Source organism: Chlorocebus sabaeus, chromosome 4 (assembly GCF_047675955.1).
Source record: "Chlorocebus sabaeus isolate Y175 chromosome 4, mChlSab1.0.hap1, whole genome shotgun sequence".
NCBI lineage: Eukaryota > Metazoa > Chordata > Mammalia > Primates > Cercopithecidae > Chlorocebus > Chlorocebus sabaeus.
In genome coordinates, this window is record NC_132907.1 from 23133111 (window position 1) to 23153577 (window position 20467).

Below are 20467 nucleotides of genomic sequence, written 5' to 3' on the forward strand. Positions count from 1 at the left end.
ACTGATTGATTCCGTGACCATCTGCTCACACCTAACTCTACAGTGAAGTCTTAAGAAGTTACACACGAGTATCCACTGAGTACTTTGAAGAAATGACCACGTTCAAGGACTGTGAATATTATGACCTCTTTTAGATTATTTTCTCTTCTTCCTTCATTCGACAAATACCTGATGTGTGCCAGGCACTGTGTTAGGTACAGATGGTATGAAGATGATGAGACCTATCCTTTGTTTCCTTCATGGAGCTCACAGCCTAGTAGGAAGAGAAGAGGTTAAACAAACACAAGTGAGCACAAGGGTCTCTGTATGAATGGGAGAAGGAGTAACAGGTCAGGAAAGGCATCTCTGAACATGGAGAGGACCCTGTGAATGGAAGGGAATTCCAAATAAAGGCATGAAGACCAGTGAGAGAATGGTTCATTTGGAGAATGACAGTTAATTATCGCCAGGCTGTGATTCCTGAAGTAGAAAGTAGGACAGAAGGGGAAGCTGGACATGAAGGCAGAGGCCAGCGCATGGAGGGCTTGGAACACAAAGAGTTCCTGGAAGAGTTTTGAGCAGGGGAGTGACACCATCAGATTTGCATTTTACAGAGACCAGTCTAGGAGACAAAGGCAGTTATGCCAGGAAGGCTGCTATCGAGATTGGCTTTCCTTAAGGTACAGTCTCTTTCTCAGTACCCTGCTGCTCTGGAATTTTTAAGAGTACCAAAAATAACCTAGAGATTAGAAAAGCATGGGTCTGGCTCATTGACTGAACATGCAGACCAGAGATACTGGTCTGGATCTCCACTCACCTCCTGAAGCTCTAGTGAAAAGTGTAAGGCCTCTAAGATTCAATTAGACCGGGACTCCAATCCTGGCTGCCTCTGCTACCAAACTGTAAAACGGGAATAAAAACAGTGCCTGCCTATCTCAGAGAATTCTTAACATTGCTAAATGAAATAAAATATGTTGACACTTGCACAGCACTTCTGACACTTAATAAGTGCTTAATAAATTAATAAATTAGCCAGCTACTCAGAGATTACTAAAATCAATATCACTCTTATTATTCAGTATTGTTCACTGAAGAAACATCTATTGAATATCTAATGAGTGCCAGGCAGTTTCCTCAACTTTCTCAAAACAGCACAGTGAGGTGGGCAGCACAGCATCAGTACTCTCATTTTACAGAAGAGGATATTTTGTTCAGAAGGCTACATTATTTGACCAAAGTTACAATGACCCTCCTCAAGTTCTCCCAGCTGGCAACAGGATTCAGAGAAATAAAACAGAAGGTGTAGTAAGCACTCATTTGAAAGAGTCCATTTTATAAATAAAAGCTCTCTCTACTTCAAAATAGTCTTCCCTCTATGCTGCAAAAATACAACTTAAAAAAAAAAAAGAAAAAGATAAAACAGAGGTATTTTTATCCTGAAGACAGTTCACTCTAATTTGGCAAAGTAATATCAGTTCTTGCATTCTTCTGGAACTGGATGCTACCTACCATCTGTTTAGAAGATCAACAGAGCACTCATTTTCCAGGATCTTAATCTACCTCAGTTGTGTATCTGATTTTTTTCTGGGATATAAAGTGGTACAAGCACTAGCTTATGAGTGCACAGAGAAATATTACCTGTGCTATATGCTAACTTGTCACTTTGTCTATCCTTTACATGGCCTTCCAAGGACACAGGATCATCTCTCTTCCTCTTTAATGCACACATTTTATCAGCACATTTGCCTAGAAGTATGTCCTGCTCCTCTGTCTCCCCAAAGACCCTGAAGTGAAATCCCCAGGATTTCATACCTTTCATTACCAGTGAGCATGCTGCTCTGGCCCTTCTGCTCATCCCAATCCCAGCTATCCTGAAAGGCCCCGCTCTTCTGGGCATGCCCATGATGTCCCTCTGAATTTCAGGCCATCTCATCCCAACCTGTTTCATGGTATTTAACTGTCCCTCCCTATTCTTCTCTTTTCTCTCTGCCAACACTACGGGCCTTCATTTTACCAATTTATGCTCCTTCCATCTTTTTTTTACCCTCTTACAGAGCTTAGATCCATGTCCCTACCCAAATCTCATGTTCAATTATAATCTCCAGGGTTGGAAGTGGGGCCTAGTGGGAGGTGATTGGATCACAAAGATAGATCCTTCACTAATGGTTTAGCGCCATCCCTTTGGTGCTGTTCTTGTGATAGCAAGTTCTTGCAAAATCTTGTTGTTTAAAAGTGTGTAGCGGGTCCCCCTTTGCTCTCTTGTTCCTGCTCTGGCCGTGTGACTCTGTGCTCCCCCTTCGCCTTCTGCCATGATTGTAAGTTTTCTGAGGCCTCCCCAGAAGCCAAGCAAATGCCAGCACCATGCTTCCTATACAGCTTACAGAACTGTGAGCCAATTACACCTCTTTTCTTTATAAATTAGCCACTGTCAGGTATTTCTTTTTCATGCTTCATCTCATTTCTTATATTCAAGAAAAATCTGATTTTTCTTGCCTTAATGAATTATTGCTGTAATAGTTGTCAAATGATGATTTTCTAGTTCCATCATTCCTTTTTTTTTTTTTTTTTTTTTTAATTTATTTATTATTATTAAACTTCAAGTTGTAGGGTACATGTGCACAACGTGCAGGTTTGCTACATATGTATACTTGTGCCATGTTGGTGTGCTGCACCCATCAACTCGTCATTTACATCAGGTATAACTCCCAATGCAATCCCTCCCCCCTCCCCCCTCCCCATGATAGGCCCCGGTGTGTGATGTTCCCCTTCCCGAGTCCAAGTGATCTCATTGTTCAGTTCCCACCTACGAGTGAGAACATGCGGTGTTTGGTTTTCTGTTCTTGTGATAGTTTGCTAAGAATGTCCATCATTCCTTTTAAATTGTTTTTTCTTTCAATAGTTTTCAGGGAACAGGTGGGTTTTAAGTTACATGGATAAGTTCTTTAGTGGTGATTTCTGAGATTTTAGTATAATCGGTCTTAGATATTTCTTGATAGCAATGCAAGAATGTACTAATAGACACTCCCACATAATGAAGGCCAGAGAACATCATGGTTAAGTGAGGTTGCCCTGGAACTGGAGTCAGATGGCCTGGACCCCAAGCCTGACTCTACCACTTATCACTGTTTAGCTTTAAACAACTGGCTTAATTTCTGTACCTTAATTTCCTTTCCTCATCTGAAAATGGAATTAAACATAATCCTTTAGATTTTAGTGACAGTCAAATGTAATAATGAATGCCTCTGCCTGGCATGGAGTAAGACCCCACTATGTGTTCAGTCTTTTTATTTTTCATTGTTAAACTACCCCAATTTCTTTTAGGAATAATGCAGGATATACAACGGCATAAAAATGACACAATGGACTTTGGGGACTCTGGGGAAAGGGTGAGAGGGGGTGAGAGATAAAAGACTACACATTGGGTACGGTGTACACTGCTTGGGTGATGGGTGCACCAAAATCTCAGAAATCACCACTAAATAACTTATTCATGTAACTAAACACCACCTATTCCCCCAAAACCTGTTGAAATAAAAAATTTAAAAAAAAAAAAAAAAATGAATAAAGCAGGATATAAAGTAATTATTTCCTCTCAAATTTCCCTCAAATATTCTTATGCACAAAAAGGACTCAAAGTTAATTAACTAGAATGGAAGAACATATTTGTAAACCAAAAGAATCATTTCCTACTGTTTGTGTGTTTCCCCTATACTTTCATATACTACTTTTTTTCTTAATAAAAGTGAAATATAGCTTTATACATTAATTCATCAAACATATATTAAGCCCTTATTAAAATATATTCAAAACACTGTTCAAGGAACAAGGGATGCAGCAATAAACTGAGCAAATCCCTGTTCTCATGATCTAAAGCCTTCTGTTGGAAAGATTGAGTAAATAAGAAAATATCAGATAAGTACTATACAGAGAATTAAAAATGGTAGAATAACACTCAATATTTACCAAAAGGAACTAAAAATTTAATCCACACAAAAGCCTACACATAGATGTTTACAGCAGCTCTATTCAAAATTGCCAAAACTTGGAAACAACCAAGATGTCTTTCAGTAGGCAAATGATAAATAAATTGTGGTACATCCAGTTGATAGTATTAGCATTAGCATTTAGCATTAAAAAGAAATTAGCTATCAAGTCATGAAAAGACATGAAGGAACCTTAAATGCATGTCACTGAGTTAAAAAAAAAAAAAAAAAAAGCTGATCTGAACAAGTTACATACTACATGATGCCAACTCTATGACATTCTGGAAAGGGCAAAACAATGGAGATGGTTAAAAGCCTAGTGGTTGCCAAGGGTTGGCAGGCGGTGGAGGGATGAATAGGCAGAGCACAGAGGATTCTCAGGGCAGTGAAAACACCCTGTGTAATACCATAAAGGTGGATACACAACATTATACATTTGTTCAAACCCATAGAATACGCAACATCAGGAGTGAACCCTAATGTAAACTATGGATTTTGGGTGATGATGATGTGTCAATGTTGGTTCATCAATTGTTTAAAAAAAAAAAAAAAATCACTAAATTGTGATATTCCTGGTGGGGGATGTGGATAATGGGGGAGGCTATGCTGGCCACACACACACAACCCTCTCCCTCTCAATCTCAACAATTTTACCCCAAATGTAGTGCTAGATGTACTGCTACAAGTGTCCCTTAATTCAGAAATGAGAGGAGCTAGGAGAAAATAGCTTCATCGATAAATAACTGTTTACATAATAAAGAAAAACTGTATCATTTTAAATGCCATTTCTAATAATTTAGGATATTTCTGACACTGTAGATTATATTAATATTATGCTGTCTACTCTGGGCCCCTTGAAATCACCCAAAATCCCAGCACACGTAATGAATACAAAAAGTTTTCCAGAGACACATGACTTTATAATTTACCTATCAGAAAGGAAAGCAATTCTCATTCCATGACCACCCTATCACTTCAAAAACAACAATTAAAAGAGAAGTTTGCTGGCCACACAGGAATTATGGGGCTTCCCTGAAAGTACATTATCACACAGTAACTTGTCAAATATCCTGATGACTATGCCACAGTATCCCAATATTTTCCCTAAAACCAAATGGCCACTATGTATTACACAAGACCCCTTCTCTTGGAACAAATTCTTTAATAGCCAAGCAAACGCATGCTTCCAAAACTTATGATGATTTGAGCTTTTAAAGATATTTGCCTAAGGCCAGACACGGTGGCTCATGCCTGTAATCCAAGCACTTTGGGAGGCTGAGGCAGGCAGATCATGAGGTCAGGAGATCGAGACTATCCTGGCTAACACGGTGAAACCCCGTCTCTACTAAAAATACAAAAAAAATTAGCCGGGCGTAGTGGCGGGCTCCCGTAGTCCCAGCTACTCACTACTGGAGAGGCTAAGGCAGGAGAATGGTGTGAACCCGGGAGGCGGAGCTTGCAGTGAGCCGAGATTACACCACTGCACTCTAGCCTGGGTGACACAGCGAGACTCCGTCTCAAAAAAAATAAAAGAAAAGAAATCCTTAAGTTATAGTAACCCCTTAAGTTATCTCATTCCTGACAAGATAGACACAGACTTGCATTTGTTTTTTTAACTGGTTATACCCTCCTTCCAAACTATACAACTCCAAACCTTTTGACCACATAAGGAAAGCACACATAACTCCCAAGTCAATAAAAACATCTTCCCAACAATCACAGAAATTAAAGCATTCCCATTGAAGTCCAACATGCGAAATTAGGTTGAGCACAGTTACTGAAAATGGATTATTCTTGTCACAGAGAACATCGAGAGCTTTCTACTTTTCTACATAAGAGATTACAGGGTTTTTTTAGCCTAAAGGCAGAAAAGAGGAAAAAATTACAGAATTTCATCTGATCATTGCAAAAAAAAATCTAGCTCAGTACATACTGTCCTAAAGACATCTAAACTGTTAGTTTTCAACTGTTTAAAGACTCAACACAGAGCAAGTAAAAAACCAAAAGATTCTAAATTCTAAATTTAATTCTAAACAGCTACTTAATTTTTAGGATAAATTCAAGAATAAATTTTTCATTTTCAAATCTAAAATTTCCAACCATTAAAAATATCAACCTTCAAAACAATTCCAACCTGTCCAACATAGCAAAACCTTGTCTCTACAAAAATATACAAAAATTAGCCAGTCATGGTGGCACACACCTCCTGTAGTTCCAACTACTCAGGGACCTGAGGTACAAGGATCACTGGAGCCCAGGAAGGCCGAGGCTGCAGGAGCTGTGATCTTGAGCTCTACTGCACTCAATCCTGGGCAACAGACGAAATCCTGAACAAAAAAAAAAAAAAAATTCCTCCTCAGCATGGACAGTTTGAACCTATATTGATTCTAGGTTGCATACATGATCAAGTCAGCAGTCTACTGAAATATATTTTCCTTTGTTTTGCTTTAAAGGTACCTACTGTGGCAAGGTAACACTGGAATCCAACAAGATAAGTAGGACATCCCTACCTATCTAACCACCTATATGGCTATCACTAGTCGTCATTCTAGCCTTGCTAGCACCTCTTCACAGGGGAAGAAGCATTTTTACCCCCAACTACTGCTCTGTGGGTCACAGACATACACAACATATCTGACTGGGAGAGTTTATTATTTTAAAAACTCTACATTTGAGGATAAGTTGAGTGGACTTCATTAAATTCATTTTATAAACTTATAAACAGAACTATAAGCTATAAACTTAACCATAAACTATAAGTAATATGCATGTTAATGCTTTACATTTAAACTTGAACCTTAGAAAAAACTGTTTTTAGATCAGAATTAGATGGCGATATATTCATTGATTAACTCTGGAAACCACTATTTGGCAATACATTTAAATCTCACAACACTGCAAGCTAGGTTTTGTTATTCCCACCTTATAAATGGGAAAGTGAGATAGTACAAATTGGAAGGTCACAGCTGGGACTCAAATTCAGGTCTATCTACTATCTACTCCTTGCTCTTATTTCAAGATTAAAACAATAGTGTGTAACTGGTTCACAGATATTTAAAGGCACCAAAAAGACAAACTCCTAACTTGTGAAGTTCTACTCTCTAACACTAACAAAAATAGTCTATACAATTTGAGTAAAATTAGCTACTTACTACACATCTTATTGAGGAAAGAAAAGTATCTGCCTCCATAATATCGAAAGAAGCTGCCCACTTGAAATGTGATCGGTGACTAAATAAACTTGAGAAATCTAACACATTCTGTGTATTGAAATAAAGGGTGACGTTGTGATGAAGAAGACAAACAAAAGGATGGCCGTCTAAATGACTTTTAGAAATAGAAAATCTAGAGAATGAGAATTGTTCAATATTTATTTAGCATTGTCCTTGGGACAAGATCCAGCCAGCAAACATGAATGTTTCACACTATTTGACAGGAGATAGAGTAGATACTGCAGCTCCCCCTAAAGCAGCATTCCTTTAGCCCAGAGGATATGTTCTTAAAAATAAAATCAGCACTATACATGGTCATCCTCATGATAAGAGCAACACATATCATCATTTAACCAATCTGTCAATCTCAGTTCTAACAGCTTTCAGTTAATCAGTTTAATCCCACAACAGTCCTTTGAGGTAGGTGTCTATTATAATCTTCATTTGACAAATGAGGAAACTGAGGCAGGGAGCACTTAAATAACTTGCCTAAGATCACACAGCTTGTCAGGAGGCTGAGCCAGGCAGTCTCTTAAACTCTCATAGCCAAGTCCTCATACAGATGCAGCTACCCACACTGGCAATCCTTACAGGTTCTTTAAATCCCTTAAAGTCAAGAATTGCCTCTAGCTATACACAACTGTGGTCAGTCCCTTCAGACTGCAGTGATATTTATGAGGCTTTTTATCATATCCAGGGTTTTCTGCCATTTTCTGCTTTTCTTTATTATTTATTTTCTTGATTGTCTCTTGAACTGCTGTAAAGCTCACATTTTAATGCCAGGCACCATGTTTCTTGGGGCAAGTTCACACACCTATGGTCAACTATCCTGAATCAAAACTGCTCCTTTGGAACACAAGATAAATGTTGGAAAGAGCAGCCACAGAAAGCAACATGATTTGCAGAACCCACTCAACCCAGAGTCGTTTGGCAGCACTCTCATTGGCTGATCTCATCAGGGTTCTCCAATGAGAAACTTTTTCTCTTTGGCCAGCACATTCAGTACCGTGTGTTTAGTACAGGGTGCCACAACAGCTCTCTGTGGCTGACAACATTCTTTAGCTTTCTGGACGAAAAGGAAAAACATTAACCTTTCGACTTGTCTTAACTATAGGTGATAAGTTAAAAGAGGGCTTTGTTATATTACTTGCTGTACTGTTCTCTATGATTCCAATATTTCATAATTTAAACTCTTTTTACAAAGCAATTTCCAACACTAGATTTAGATAGCATCTGACTTGAAAGAAAACTTGTTTTCAGACTTGCAAGGCTAAGGATTTGAGTGGAGGTCTGTAGGGGCACAACAAAGGGAAGCCACCAGTTGTGACCCATTTAATCAGCCATTAGCCTATTTCTTTACTACCTTGGGATGAAACAAATAAATTATCATTTTAAGAATAAGAAGGCTTTCCACTAAGCAAGCAATGCTCTATTTTGTTCTACATGTTTACTTATGGTTTCAGTGACAGCATAGGTATCATTATCAAATTTACCAGTGGTAGAAGCAAAATTGGAAGGGTCAGTCAGGATGAATCAAGTCTCAAAAAGATCTCAACAGGACCAACACTAACAAGATGAACTTCACCAACTAACAGTGAAAATGCTGTACTTAAGTTAAGAAAACTCAGCGGCACAACAGAGGATGCAAGAGGACCAGATAAACAGATAAATAGCATCGACGTGGAAAGGACCTAGAAATTTCAGACTGCATAAGCTCAGGATGGGTCAAGAGTTTGATACAGTCACCCAAAATGAACTCAGACTACCTGAGACTGAAGGACTGTAGGCAGAACAGGGAAGGTGATGACCCCATAATCTTCTGCATTGGCCAGAGCCTGCTGAGGGATTCTGTTCAATTAGAGGCACTGCATTTTAACTGGATGTTGAGGACCACGTTATGAGAAGAAAGGCTTTTGAAATCAGGGATTTATTCTGGCAAAGAGGACACTTAATGAGAGGATATGACAGCTGTTCTCAAAGTCTTGAAGGATTATATCCAAGAAAAAACAGAGTTACTACACAACGTCTCAGAACCAAGAACAAGAACCAAGAACAAGTGGAGAGAATTACCAGAGGCAGATTTTAGACCACAGTTAAAAATTATTTTGTAGCAAGGAGAGCTGTCCAAATATGGGCTCTCTTCCTTATCCAGGAAAGTGGGTTCTCATCACCATTAGAAGAGCTTATGGAGAGTAGATGGCCATCTATTCCTGTCATCAGAGGGAATTGCTACACGTAAGTTTCCATGATAAAAATCATTCAGACTTACACTGGATATGTACATGCAGAGAATTACAAAAGCACAAAGTGAAAGTGGTCACAAAATGTTATTTCACGGACCCCCTCAGGTCTAAGCAAGGAGGCAAACTGCCCAAGAAGATCACTTTTAAAATGTTTCTTTATATGTTTCCAAGAAGAAACCTGCCCATCTTCTCAGTATTCCCACAGTTCTGGCTTTTCAGAAAGTTCTTCCTGATGCCTAATCTGAATTTCACCTGCTCCAATTATACCAATTCACATGGATACCAAATTGGGCTCTGTAATGATCAGGACAGGAAGAAAACTGACATGAGGACAGGTAATAAAGAAAAATATTTGCAGAGGAAAAATATTAAGCAATGAATTTTAAAAGCTTCCAATCTCTAAATGCCAATGTCATTCAGAGCAGTTATAAAAACCATTAGAAGTCTAGTTTACATACTTTCTTTTCTGAGTACAAACACTGACCTCCTTGTATAAAAGCTCTGCTTTTATTTTCAGACCCAGCTTTCTATCTCTGCAGAAAGAACAAGACAAAAACTTAATGTGTTTAGATTAAAACCACTCAACACTGAAGGGAAACTACAGTTGGGCAGCAGGAACAAAAGATAGCTTTAAAAGGCTGGTGACCATGTTAAGTGCTTAAAAATGCCTAGCTCACATAAAAGGTACCAAAATACAAATTAAATAAAACATGTTCTCTCATTTTGGCATATGTTGCCAAAATACGAAGGCACCCTGAAACGCTATTTAGCATAGATTCTGGATGGCCTTATTCCTAAAAACTTACACTGTGCTTAGTAAATTCATCATATACTGTATTGATACACTCTTGCACCGAACTAATTTACCTACTAGTGGACCAATCAATTTTCTATTAAAACTCCCTTTATCTTAGTTAGCTGGATAGCATATTTTAGATTCTCTTTAAATGCCTCCCTAGCAAAAATAAAACCAAAGCTAAGCTCTAAATCAACTCTTTGAAAATAAATTATTTTTTTGTAACTGCTACAGCTTGGTTTTAGATGAAACATGTCAGTAAACAAGACAGCAAACTGGTATCTATGTAACTTGAATTTTGTTTACAGTTTGGCTAGTCACACCTGGCAGACAGGGAGTGCAGTGCCCAGAAGTTCCAAAGGACTTCCTTGTCATTCTCAAGACTGAACCCCACTCTGTTCTGAGCTGGCAGTGAGCTTTTCACTGAGAGGTATTTGTGCACACACAGGCACACACATGTACATACACTTTCTCCCCCGGTTTAACCTTTTAGGGATATGGTCTTTGCAGCCAAACTCAGGCTAATAGGGAAAACTTAGATTAAAACCACTCAACACAGGGGGAAACTGCACAAGTTACATACTGCCCAAGACAGTCACCTTGATTGCTAGTTTAACAATTGACCCTGACAGGCATTTTATTGTGAATGCACTCTTAATTCAGAAATGTCTTGCAGTTGAGCCCTGAAAGGATAAAGGGTTGATACTTAGGTAAAGAAAAAGTTTCCAGACATCCAAAATAGTAGCCAAGTCTTTAAACTCTTCTCAGACCCTTTTTCCACTCTTCCTCATTGTCCAGCCAAATGCCGTGAGCCTATTCCTCAGAAAATCAGGAAGATAGACCCAGCTTTACAAATCAGGCATGTGAGTGAATGAATTACACCACACCCCAAGCATATCCCTAGCTTTCTCAAATACCAACGAAAACAGCCAACTTACTAATTCTCTCAAAACAGAGACCTCACTTGAACCGCTAATGCAGGTAGCATTAAAAAAAAAAAGAAACGAAAAAAGATCTTTAGTGATGAGCTGGTTATTTAACCTGATAGTCCCTAAACTTAATTTCACTTAAGAAGATTAGTATAAATTATTTTATGAAAGTAAAGGATAATAATATTCTTACAGTCACCATTTAAATAACAGTTAAGAGGTATTGAGTTTATCCAAGGAAAAAATAATGTCCAGTGGACCAACATTCTATTCATACATATAAGCCTCAAACCTAAAGGGCATATCTATACAAGGCAATTTGCCATATTAGTTTTTACTGTTCCTAAATGAATTCATATAATAGATGACTATGTAAATATGAGAAGGCGTGTTCAAATAACCACAAAGATTCTAAGTTCCTCTGTACAAAAATATCTCCTCTATCAGTCTGCCATGGTTTATGATACTCCTATCATTAAATGTACTTCTTGGATATTATGAGAAGTTATTTAATATTTAATGACACACAAAATATTTGTGAAATAAAAAATAGGACACCAAACAATTGGTAAATAGATTATGCACATACCCAGAAGAAAATGAAATACATATGGAATTAAGGGGTTTTCTTTAAACTTCTTGGTACTTTTCTATATTTTTTAAGTTTTCTACAACAAACATGCATCACTTTTATAATTAGAAGAAAAATAAAATCTGAAATACATTTAACAATCTCCCTTTGATAAGTATAAACTTACCATATGACCTAGAAATTCTACTCCTAGGTATTTGTTTAGATGTTGTATAAACTTACATTCACATGAAACCTGTGTATGGATGGTTATAGCAGCTCTATTTGTAATCACCAAAAACTGGAATCATCTCAAATATCCTTCAGTGAATAAGTTGTATTACCTCCACACAATGGAATACTACTAAGAAATACAAAGGAACAAAGTATTAAAACATGAAACTAACGGGTGAATCTCAAATGACTTAAGCTGAATGGTAAAAGTCAGACTCGAATGGCACATAACATAGGATTCCAATTATATGACATCTTGGAAATGTCATCTTTTACAGTTATAGGGAAAAGAACATCAGTTGACAGGGATTGAAGTTAAAGGAAGCACTGGCTACAACAAAGGGGCAGCACAGGGAATTTTGGGTGATGTTAATGTTCCATATTTGGTTGCAGTACTGTGTGTATTTGTCAACAGTCAGAACTGTACACTAAAAAGGGTGAATTTTACTATATGCATATTCACACTGCATATAGTATCTGCCTTTTTAAAAAGAATCATGCATTTAGAACTGAAATTCTATTCATGTCCAGATTATATTTAGATTCTGGGCAATTCTTTCTCAAAAATGTATCTATATTTCCTAAGGGAAAAAAGAGGTTGATTTTTAAGATTACATAATTATTACCTAGTAGGCACAGAATTCTTAATTTTTAATAGAGAATTTTAAAGAGAGGTTTGAGAATTTTGCTTGAACATCCATGATCAACCTTTGGTCTAATTCCTATGACAGTTTAATAGAGGAATGAGAATTTTTAACAGAGGTGCATGGATGAAATAAGGTTCAGGATGTTCAGGCTTGCCTGGAATGCCCCCCCAGACCCTGGAACAGGTACCTCTGTGGACCACTGGACAACCACCCAGGGATTCCAAGGAGCTTGAGAGAAAAGGGAACAGAGACAGAGGATGACATTTTCTAGCCTGATACTTTTGGGAACTGCCCCCACATGCAAACCCCAGAATCTACTCCACAGAGTGGATTTAGGTGTAGTTGAATACTTCTAATTTTCTTCATGCTCATGCTAGAACCATTCCTAGATCCATTAATGCATGGCTAAATAGTCACAAGGCCAATTTATTTTGCTCAATTTAGGGCTTGGAATGCCCTCCACGCCTTTGTGATGTTAGAAAAATATGTGTGAGAGGTGACAGAGGAGATCTCAAATGGCTTATCCTCTTAAATGGATTTGAGAACAAGAAGCTTCCTCTTGAGCTTAATGGGGGAACTGGTTTCTTGTTTTGTTCTTTTCTTCCCCCTTCATTTAGAAAAGCATACAAATAAACCTTAACTGATCTTTGTTGAAAATTAAAACAACATAATTAAACCAAAGATGTGAAACTGATTTTCATAAAGCAAGAAATTGTTTTTCTTAAAAAACATTGTTGCGGCCGGGCATGGTGGCTCACGCCTGTAATCCCAGCACTTTGGGAGGCCAAGGAGGGTGGATCATGAGGTCAAGAGATTGAGACCAGCCTGGCCAACATGGTGAAACCCTGTCTCTACTAAAAGTACAAAAATTAGCTGGGCGTGGTGGCATGTGCCTGTAGTCCCAGCTACTCAGGAGGCTGAGGCAGGAGAATTGCTTGAACCTGAGAGGCAGAGGTTGCAGTGAGCCAAGATTGTGTCACTGCACTCCAGCCTGGTGACAGAGCGAGATTCCATCACAAAGGCAAAAAAAAAAAAAAAAAAAAAAAAAAAATGCCTCCAAATGGAAAACAGTGATACCCATTTTCTATGGAGAAGATAAGAGAGGTGACGAACCTAGAACAGGGACAGGAATAATTACTGAACCACAATTATATTAATCTCTTTCAGAGACACTTTGAAAATAATGTAAAACTTTACTAAATTAGAATATGTACTAAAATATATCTTCATACTACATAAGAAAGGATGACTAGCAAGCTAATGTCCTTGAAAGGGAATGCTTTGGCTACTTAATATATTAAATTATTTCTAAGGCCTCAATATGACTGTCTAAATTAAAAAATAAAAAGCTACAGTACTATACTAATATGTTCATTAAAACAGATCACAAAAAAATGGCTACTTTAAAACATGGTTAGCCTTATTGGTTAATATATATGGATAGAGAGATGTATATGCATTTGTCTTTTTCATCTTCATTGCCTCTGAAATTCTGAATGAATAAGAATTTATCATAAAATAGATATCTATCTGCCTGTTTCTCATCAGGGATTTTCTGGAGATTAAACTCGCATAGGAGTCATACTTTGAAGTTTAAATCAGGAACCAAATGTTCAACAATAAATAGGAGTAAGAATATCCACACCCATTATTTTCATGTCCCATTCAAAGAAAAGTGGGTCTTCCTAAAAGATAAACAAAGCATTTTATGTTTTGAAACACATGGTGAGATGAGAGACAAATGGTAATGTGAAAGCTTGCCCGGGCTGCAGGCCATTTCGTTCATTCCATTCATCCATAGCACAAACATTTATTGAGTCCTTACACTCTGGTAGTCCCAGGACATCTGGTAAATAGCTGTGCAGCTTTGGACACAGCATTTATAATTTCTCTGAGTTTTACAGAGGGGAAATCATACTTAGCATACTGGGTAAGTAATGGGAATTAAATAAAAGGTTGATGAAACAGCTAGCACAGTGTCTGCTGTGTCATAGATGTTCAAGAATATTAATTATCTTTCCCTCTCTCCCTTCCTTCTGAAAAGCTATTGTTACATATTCACAATGAAGCTTTTTGCTTAGTCTATTAAATAGTTTAGCATAGCAGCAAGGTTTTCTATCGCTAAGTCACACGTGTCAGATATATCTGTGTGCTACTGCTTAATTATTTTTCAATTACCACTGAATAGCAGCAAAAGATCATAATTGACAGGCTCCCAGATATACTCATTAGATATTGTGTGCCTAAACCTGTAGAGAAATTTCCAGGTTAGGGTGGGGCCAACACTGAGCTCATGACAAAACTGCTGCTAAGCCCTTTATACCAAGAGCATCTCTAACAAAGGGAATACCAACAGATGGGAACAAGATTCCTAAATAGTTCCCATGCAAAGGGCACAGGACTGACAACTATTAGTTATGTGGACAAAATCAAGGATACCATTAATTTTAAAAATAAATAAAACCTCTAGGGCAATTCTAAATCAAAAACAGCTAGTCTGGGGCTGGGCATGGTGGCTCATACCTGTAATTCCAGCTACTTGGGAGGTCAAGTGGGAGGATCCCTTGAGCCCAGGAGGTCCAGGCTGCAGTGAGCTATGATCACACCACTGCACTCCAGCCTGGGGGACAGACTGAGACCCTGTCTCTGAAAAAACAAATGCAGCCAGCCTAATAAGCCAATTTCAGGTTCATTTTAAACAGAGGTTTCAACAGTGATCACAGCAGAGGCAGCTTCTGGGGGGAAAATATACCTGAAATCGCTGACCAGTAGCCCAAACCCAGGCAGTATAGACGTTTCAGATTTTTCCCTATTTGCACATTCAACAGGATCTAAGTACATATGCTTTTACTTTACTTCTCAAGGGTTTCACTAAAGGGTTCATGTAGGCAGTGACTCAAGAAGATGGTAAAAGTGAGAAGGTTGAAGAAGGAAGCTAACAGGTACCCCCAAAGTCCTGAAGTAGAAGTTCATACTACAGAGTCCCCACAGACACCAGGGCAGGACAATGCAACCCAGCCTATTCCCAGGCCCCCATCCTTCCTTGTACATGGTGGTGCGCAGCCTCTGTAGCTTCCCCTGCTCTTCCAGGCCAAAGAGAAAAGAAAAAGAGAGAAAGAAGGAAAGAGATGTCCAGATTCAATAATTTCCTGTTCTTCAGATTCTCAAAACAAAGACTTTAGTGAGAAGTAAAATAATGAAATTCTCTAACCTCTATTTTAAAACTAATGATGAATGGAATGAGCTTGAACCTCTCTTGCTATGAAGAAATTTGAGAAACAATATGTTTTCTATAAAAGCTGTTATTTTGAGCAGGCATGGATCTTTCAGATTCTCCCAGAGGTTCTTCAGATCCTAAGGTGGTCAACAAAATGACTAAGTATATGTTTCTTTGATTTTTGTCAGAGTTGGCACTTTAGGTTTTTGTGGGGTTGTTTGGATGTCAACTTTGAGATAAGCATGTTTATGTGCCATTTGTAAGGAGCAATCGGTCAGCAGGTAGAACAATAAACAAGGCTAGAAGACCTGGATGCATATCTCTGGTCTGTCCAGCCCATGACTCTCCTTCACGCCTTTCTTCAAGGCTCAGAGGAGGACATTTCTCTTTTCAAACTCCATCTGTGAACCTCCTCCCAACTTGTCCAATTTTATCATCCCACCCGTCATTCCCCTTCCTCCTGTTGCATTTTCCCTATTTCCCTTCTAAGCAACCACACTCTGGCTGACATCTCACCTCTGAAATCCCTGGATCAAAGCCTCCGCTGAGGTCACAGAGGCTGAGTCCAGTCTCTCCTGACCTCTCTCTGCCTGCTGTTTTTGATGACTACTCCCTTGTCAAAAGTCTACACTTCCCCGCCTTCAAACTACCATCTTCCCTTCCTTTTTCTTCTTTTTCAACGGTCCCTTAGTTTTCCAAGGTTCTGTCTTTCATTCATTTAAAGAGAAAGACTATGCTTCCTCCAGGGAGCACCTGTCATATCTATTCATGGGGTCATTTGACCCTTCTCCTCTGTAAAATACAAGGATTATTCATCTCTACAATCTAAAATGGCACAACTGGAAATACATATCTATGTTATTTTAAATATTTATAACTAATACTCCTTAGGAAAATGGCCATATTCAAAGCACCTTAACATACATTAACTCATTTGTATTTTATAGGAACTCATTTTTTAATTTTTACTATTTGCCTCTGAGACAATGAGCAGGATTAATATTGGAATCTGTGCCTGCTCATTCTTCAACCTATAGTTTTTCTTCATTGCATGGTATTCGGTAGCTTTCCTTTAATGACACCTGGCAACTAGTCATATCCAGTAATTAGTTAGAGATACAATCCCCAGTGTAAGAATGTAATCTGCTTTGCCTCCATTACACTGGTTATCCATTATAGTGGCACAACTGAGGGCTTGCCTCTAGGAACAGACACCTGCTGTGGAATGGCAAGCATTCACCTTGGACGTATGTGTATACTACAGTGCTATGCACATATTTTCAAAATTGTACAGAAGGGATCATTTATGAATCACTGACATCTACTATAACAAATTCGAAAAATCATGATGTGCATCTTTTTTTCTTTCTCATTTTGTGTATGGGAGCTTTTCTTTGTCAGCCTGAAACGTCCACCTGCCTTGGGGCTCTTAGGGCTGGAAGTGAGGAGAGGAAACATTTTAGCACTGTTGCAGCAGAAAGGAAAAGAGAAATGTCAGTTTCTGAGATCCTAAGTATGATTTAACAACAAGACAATGAGCTGGAAATACAGGCCTTATCAAGAACAGAGTTTGAAAAATTCAGATCACGATGTCTTTTTTTTTTTTTTCTTTCCTGAGATGGAGCCTCGCTCTGTTGCCCAGGCTGGAGTGCAGTAGCGCGATCTCGGCTCACTGTAAGCTCCGCCTCCCAGGTTCACACCATTCTCCTGCCTCAGCCTCCCGAGTAGCTGGGGCTACAGGCGCCCGCCACCAAGCCCAGCTAATTTTTTGTATTTTTAGTAATTTTTGTATTTTTGCATTTTTAGTTGGTCTCTTTTATAGAAGACAAAGCTTCTTATTAATGCTAGGGATGAAGATGGCTGCCTTATGATAGGAGAAGAAAAGAAGGTTTGAAAGCCCAACATTCACTGGCTTCTGGGACCAGAGAATTACAAGGAAAGGCAGGAGGCGAAACAGCTGAGTCTTGATCTCCTTTTCTGGGTTTTGGCCCCAGAGAAGGAAATGGTTGTCAGATGAGTTATGACACACTTCTGAGTGAGTGGCATCTGACTCTGATTTGGGGAGGCTGTTCTTGCATCAGCCCAGGAGACAAGCAGAGCACAATAAACACAGCAATGCCGAGAGGCTGGGTGAGGGAAGGATAGTGTTTAGCTTTCCCTAGCCAGCTTCAGTTCTAGTGCGGTGTGGATGGGACCAGAAGTTCCTGTGCATCCCTGGGGAGGATGAAGATAGTAGTGAGTTGAGTGGCAACAGGCTCAGCCTGGTGAGAAGAAGAAAGAAAAATCACTCCTTAGGAGTGATTACAAGGGTGACATCCTAGGCCATGGGCTGTATGTATACTGCTAACTAGTATACATACTGAAAACAAATTCTGGCCCAGTGTGGTGGCTCATGCCTGTAATCTCAGCACTTTGGGAGGCTGAGGTGGGTGCATCCCTTGAGGTCAGGAATTCGAGACCAGCCAATATAGTGAAACCCCATCTCTACTAAAAATACAGAATTAGCTGGGCATGGTGGTGTGTGCCTATAATCCAGCTACTTGGGAGGCTGAGGCAGGAGAATCATTTGAACTCAGGAGGCAGAGATTGTAGTGAGCCAAGATGATCATGCCAGTGCACTCCAGCCTGGTGACAGAATGAAACTCTGTCACAAAAAAAAAGACAAATTCCATATCGATAAATACTATTTTCAATGTAATAGCATCATTTCCAGGGCCAACAGCAACCGTTCATTATTGCTGTGATTGATACAATAATAAACTTACACATGACACTCTTTCAAAGGCTTACACGATATCATCATGATCTACTTTCTTCTACCTTATCTACAAGCTCTCTTCTTGTCATATTTCCAGTACCTAGAGCAATACCTGACAGGTACTTGACACTTTAACTTTTTACTGAATAAATGAGAGTAGTAACAAATGATGAACTTTCAGTAACAAATAAAAACACAACACTTTCTACATTATTCTTATTGGTGGTGTGGCTATACTGCCTGAAACTTAAGTTACTGTAATCATTACAGTTTTCCCAAATATCATATTGATATTATATAAAGGGATTTCCCAGAAAGGACTAGATGGTGGCAGCTACAGGGAAGAGAATGGGGAGATTGGCCACAATGTGAAGAAGACAAGGTTAAAGACAAGAAAGAAATAAAGGAGCGTAACTATCCAACTGATGTGAACAATTTAATAAGCAGATTCCCAGGAAGACAGTCAGGAGATAGGGAATGGAGAAGAGGAAGAGGGGGCAAATAGGCCTCAGGCTTGAGTCTACAATGGGAGCAAAGCCAGCATACCAAATAATTTGTTTTGTTAGAGTAGCAACAGGCCTGCATGTACAAAGTTGACCACAGCTGCAAACCATCACTGTGGAATTATGGGGTCGCATTCTGTTAATTAACCTGAGCTACCTAAGGATTTGCTTGGGTGGATTTTTCAGGATTCTAAAAAATTCATTCTGAATCCTCTGTCTCAAGAAATTGTCTAAGGTCACCAACTACAATGATTCAAACAAAGAATACACTTCAAGGATATTCACAAGTCACATCTAAAAGCAGCAGTATCCTTTTTATACTGGGAAACCAGTAGAAATTCCAAGCACAGGAGGCATAGAGCATCTCTTAGTAACAGGACTTAAGTGCTAAACATGAACTTTATAATAGTCACAAATCTTTAGAATTCACATTTTCTTTTCCTAGTATTTAGTTTAACTAAATATTTTTACATAAAATTCATTTAGCTGAAACAGACATTTTCTCCAAGCCGTCAAATAATCCTTCAAATTACCTTCATCATTGAACGCTGATATTACTACAGTCAATGCTGAAAAACAAGCACTCTGAAAAAGTCTACAGAAGGTAACTAAGAGCCTGTGGTAGCTGGGGCTGGCTAGGTATGACATAAGTGGTGTATCCATAACAAAGCAAACTGAAACAAACAGCGGCCTAAGCTCAGGTGCTCAGACTCTCCCCACAATGAGGACACTCCTAGGGCCACAGAGTCGTCCTGCAAACACTAGTTGGATGGGACACCACTGCCCTGAATAGGACAACTGGCTATACTAGCAATAAGCCGTATCTTCCTCTGAATTGACTCAAGTCAAAACAAACATAAGAAAAATCCAGGCCGTAACAGGCTATGTAACAGGTGAACCTACTATTAATACAAACAAATATCCTGAATAAAAAGAATAGAATGTCTCCAAATAGACCCTCAACATTCCAAACCCTTCATTCTGGCATGGACGTTACACAGAATTTTGATCTGATTCTCAAGATTTGCCATCAAAACACAAAAAGCAATAATTCTCAACTAACAGAGTCATGACAGGTTAGGTGACAACATTAATTTAGGAAATAAAGGTGCCTGGTACATTACAGCTTGGCATAAAAAAAAAGTCGTCCCTGGATAGTTTTTAACTTCTTAAGGACAAGTAAATTCAATTTACATTGGTCTTCATTCTAAAATAAACCTGTAGTTTTAATCAAAAGAGATTATCCTCCCTTCCTTTTGTAACAAATTAAACTGATAACCCCTCATCTTTGAGCACCTGCTGAACTGAACGACAGCAGCTGATACCCATATAAGTGCATGAAGATGGAATTCTGATTAGCACATGTCACCTCTCAGTTGCAGGCAAGCCTTCTTT

The 20467-nt window shown here is 38.7% G+C and overlaps 1 protein-coding gene across 8 annotated transcripts in view; it reads right to left on the bottom strand.

The window, feature by feature from the left end:
• ARHGEF28 (Rho guanine nucleotide exchange factor 28) overlaps positions 1 to 20467 on the bottom strand; it is a 317386-nt gene that overhangs the window by 199636 nt on the left and 97283 nt on the right. The gene's annotated exons all lie outside the window — the stretch shown is intronic.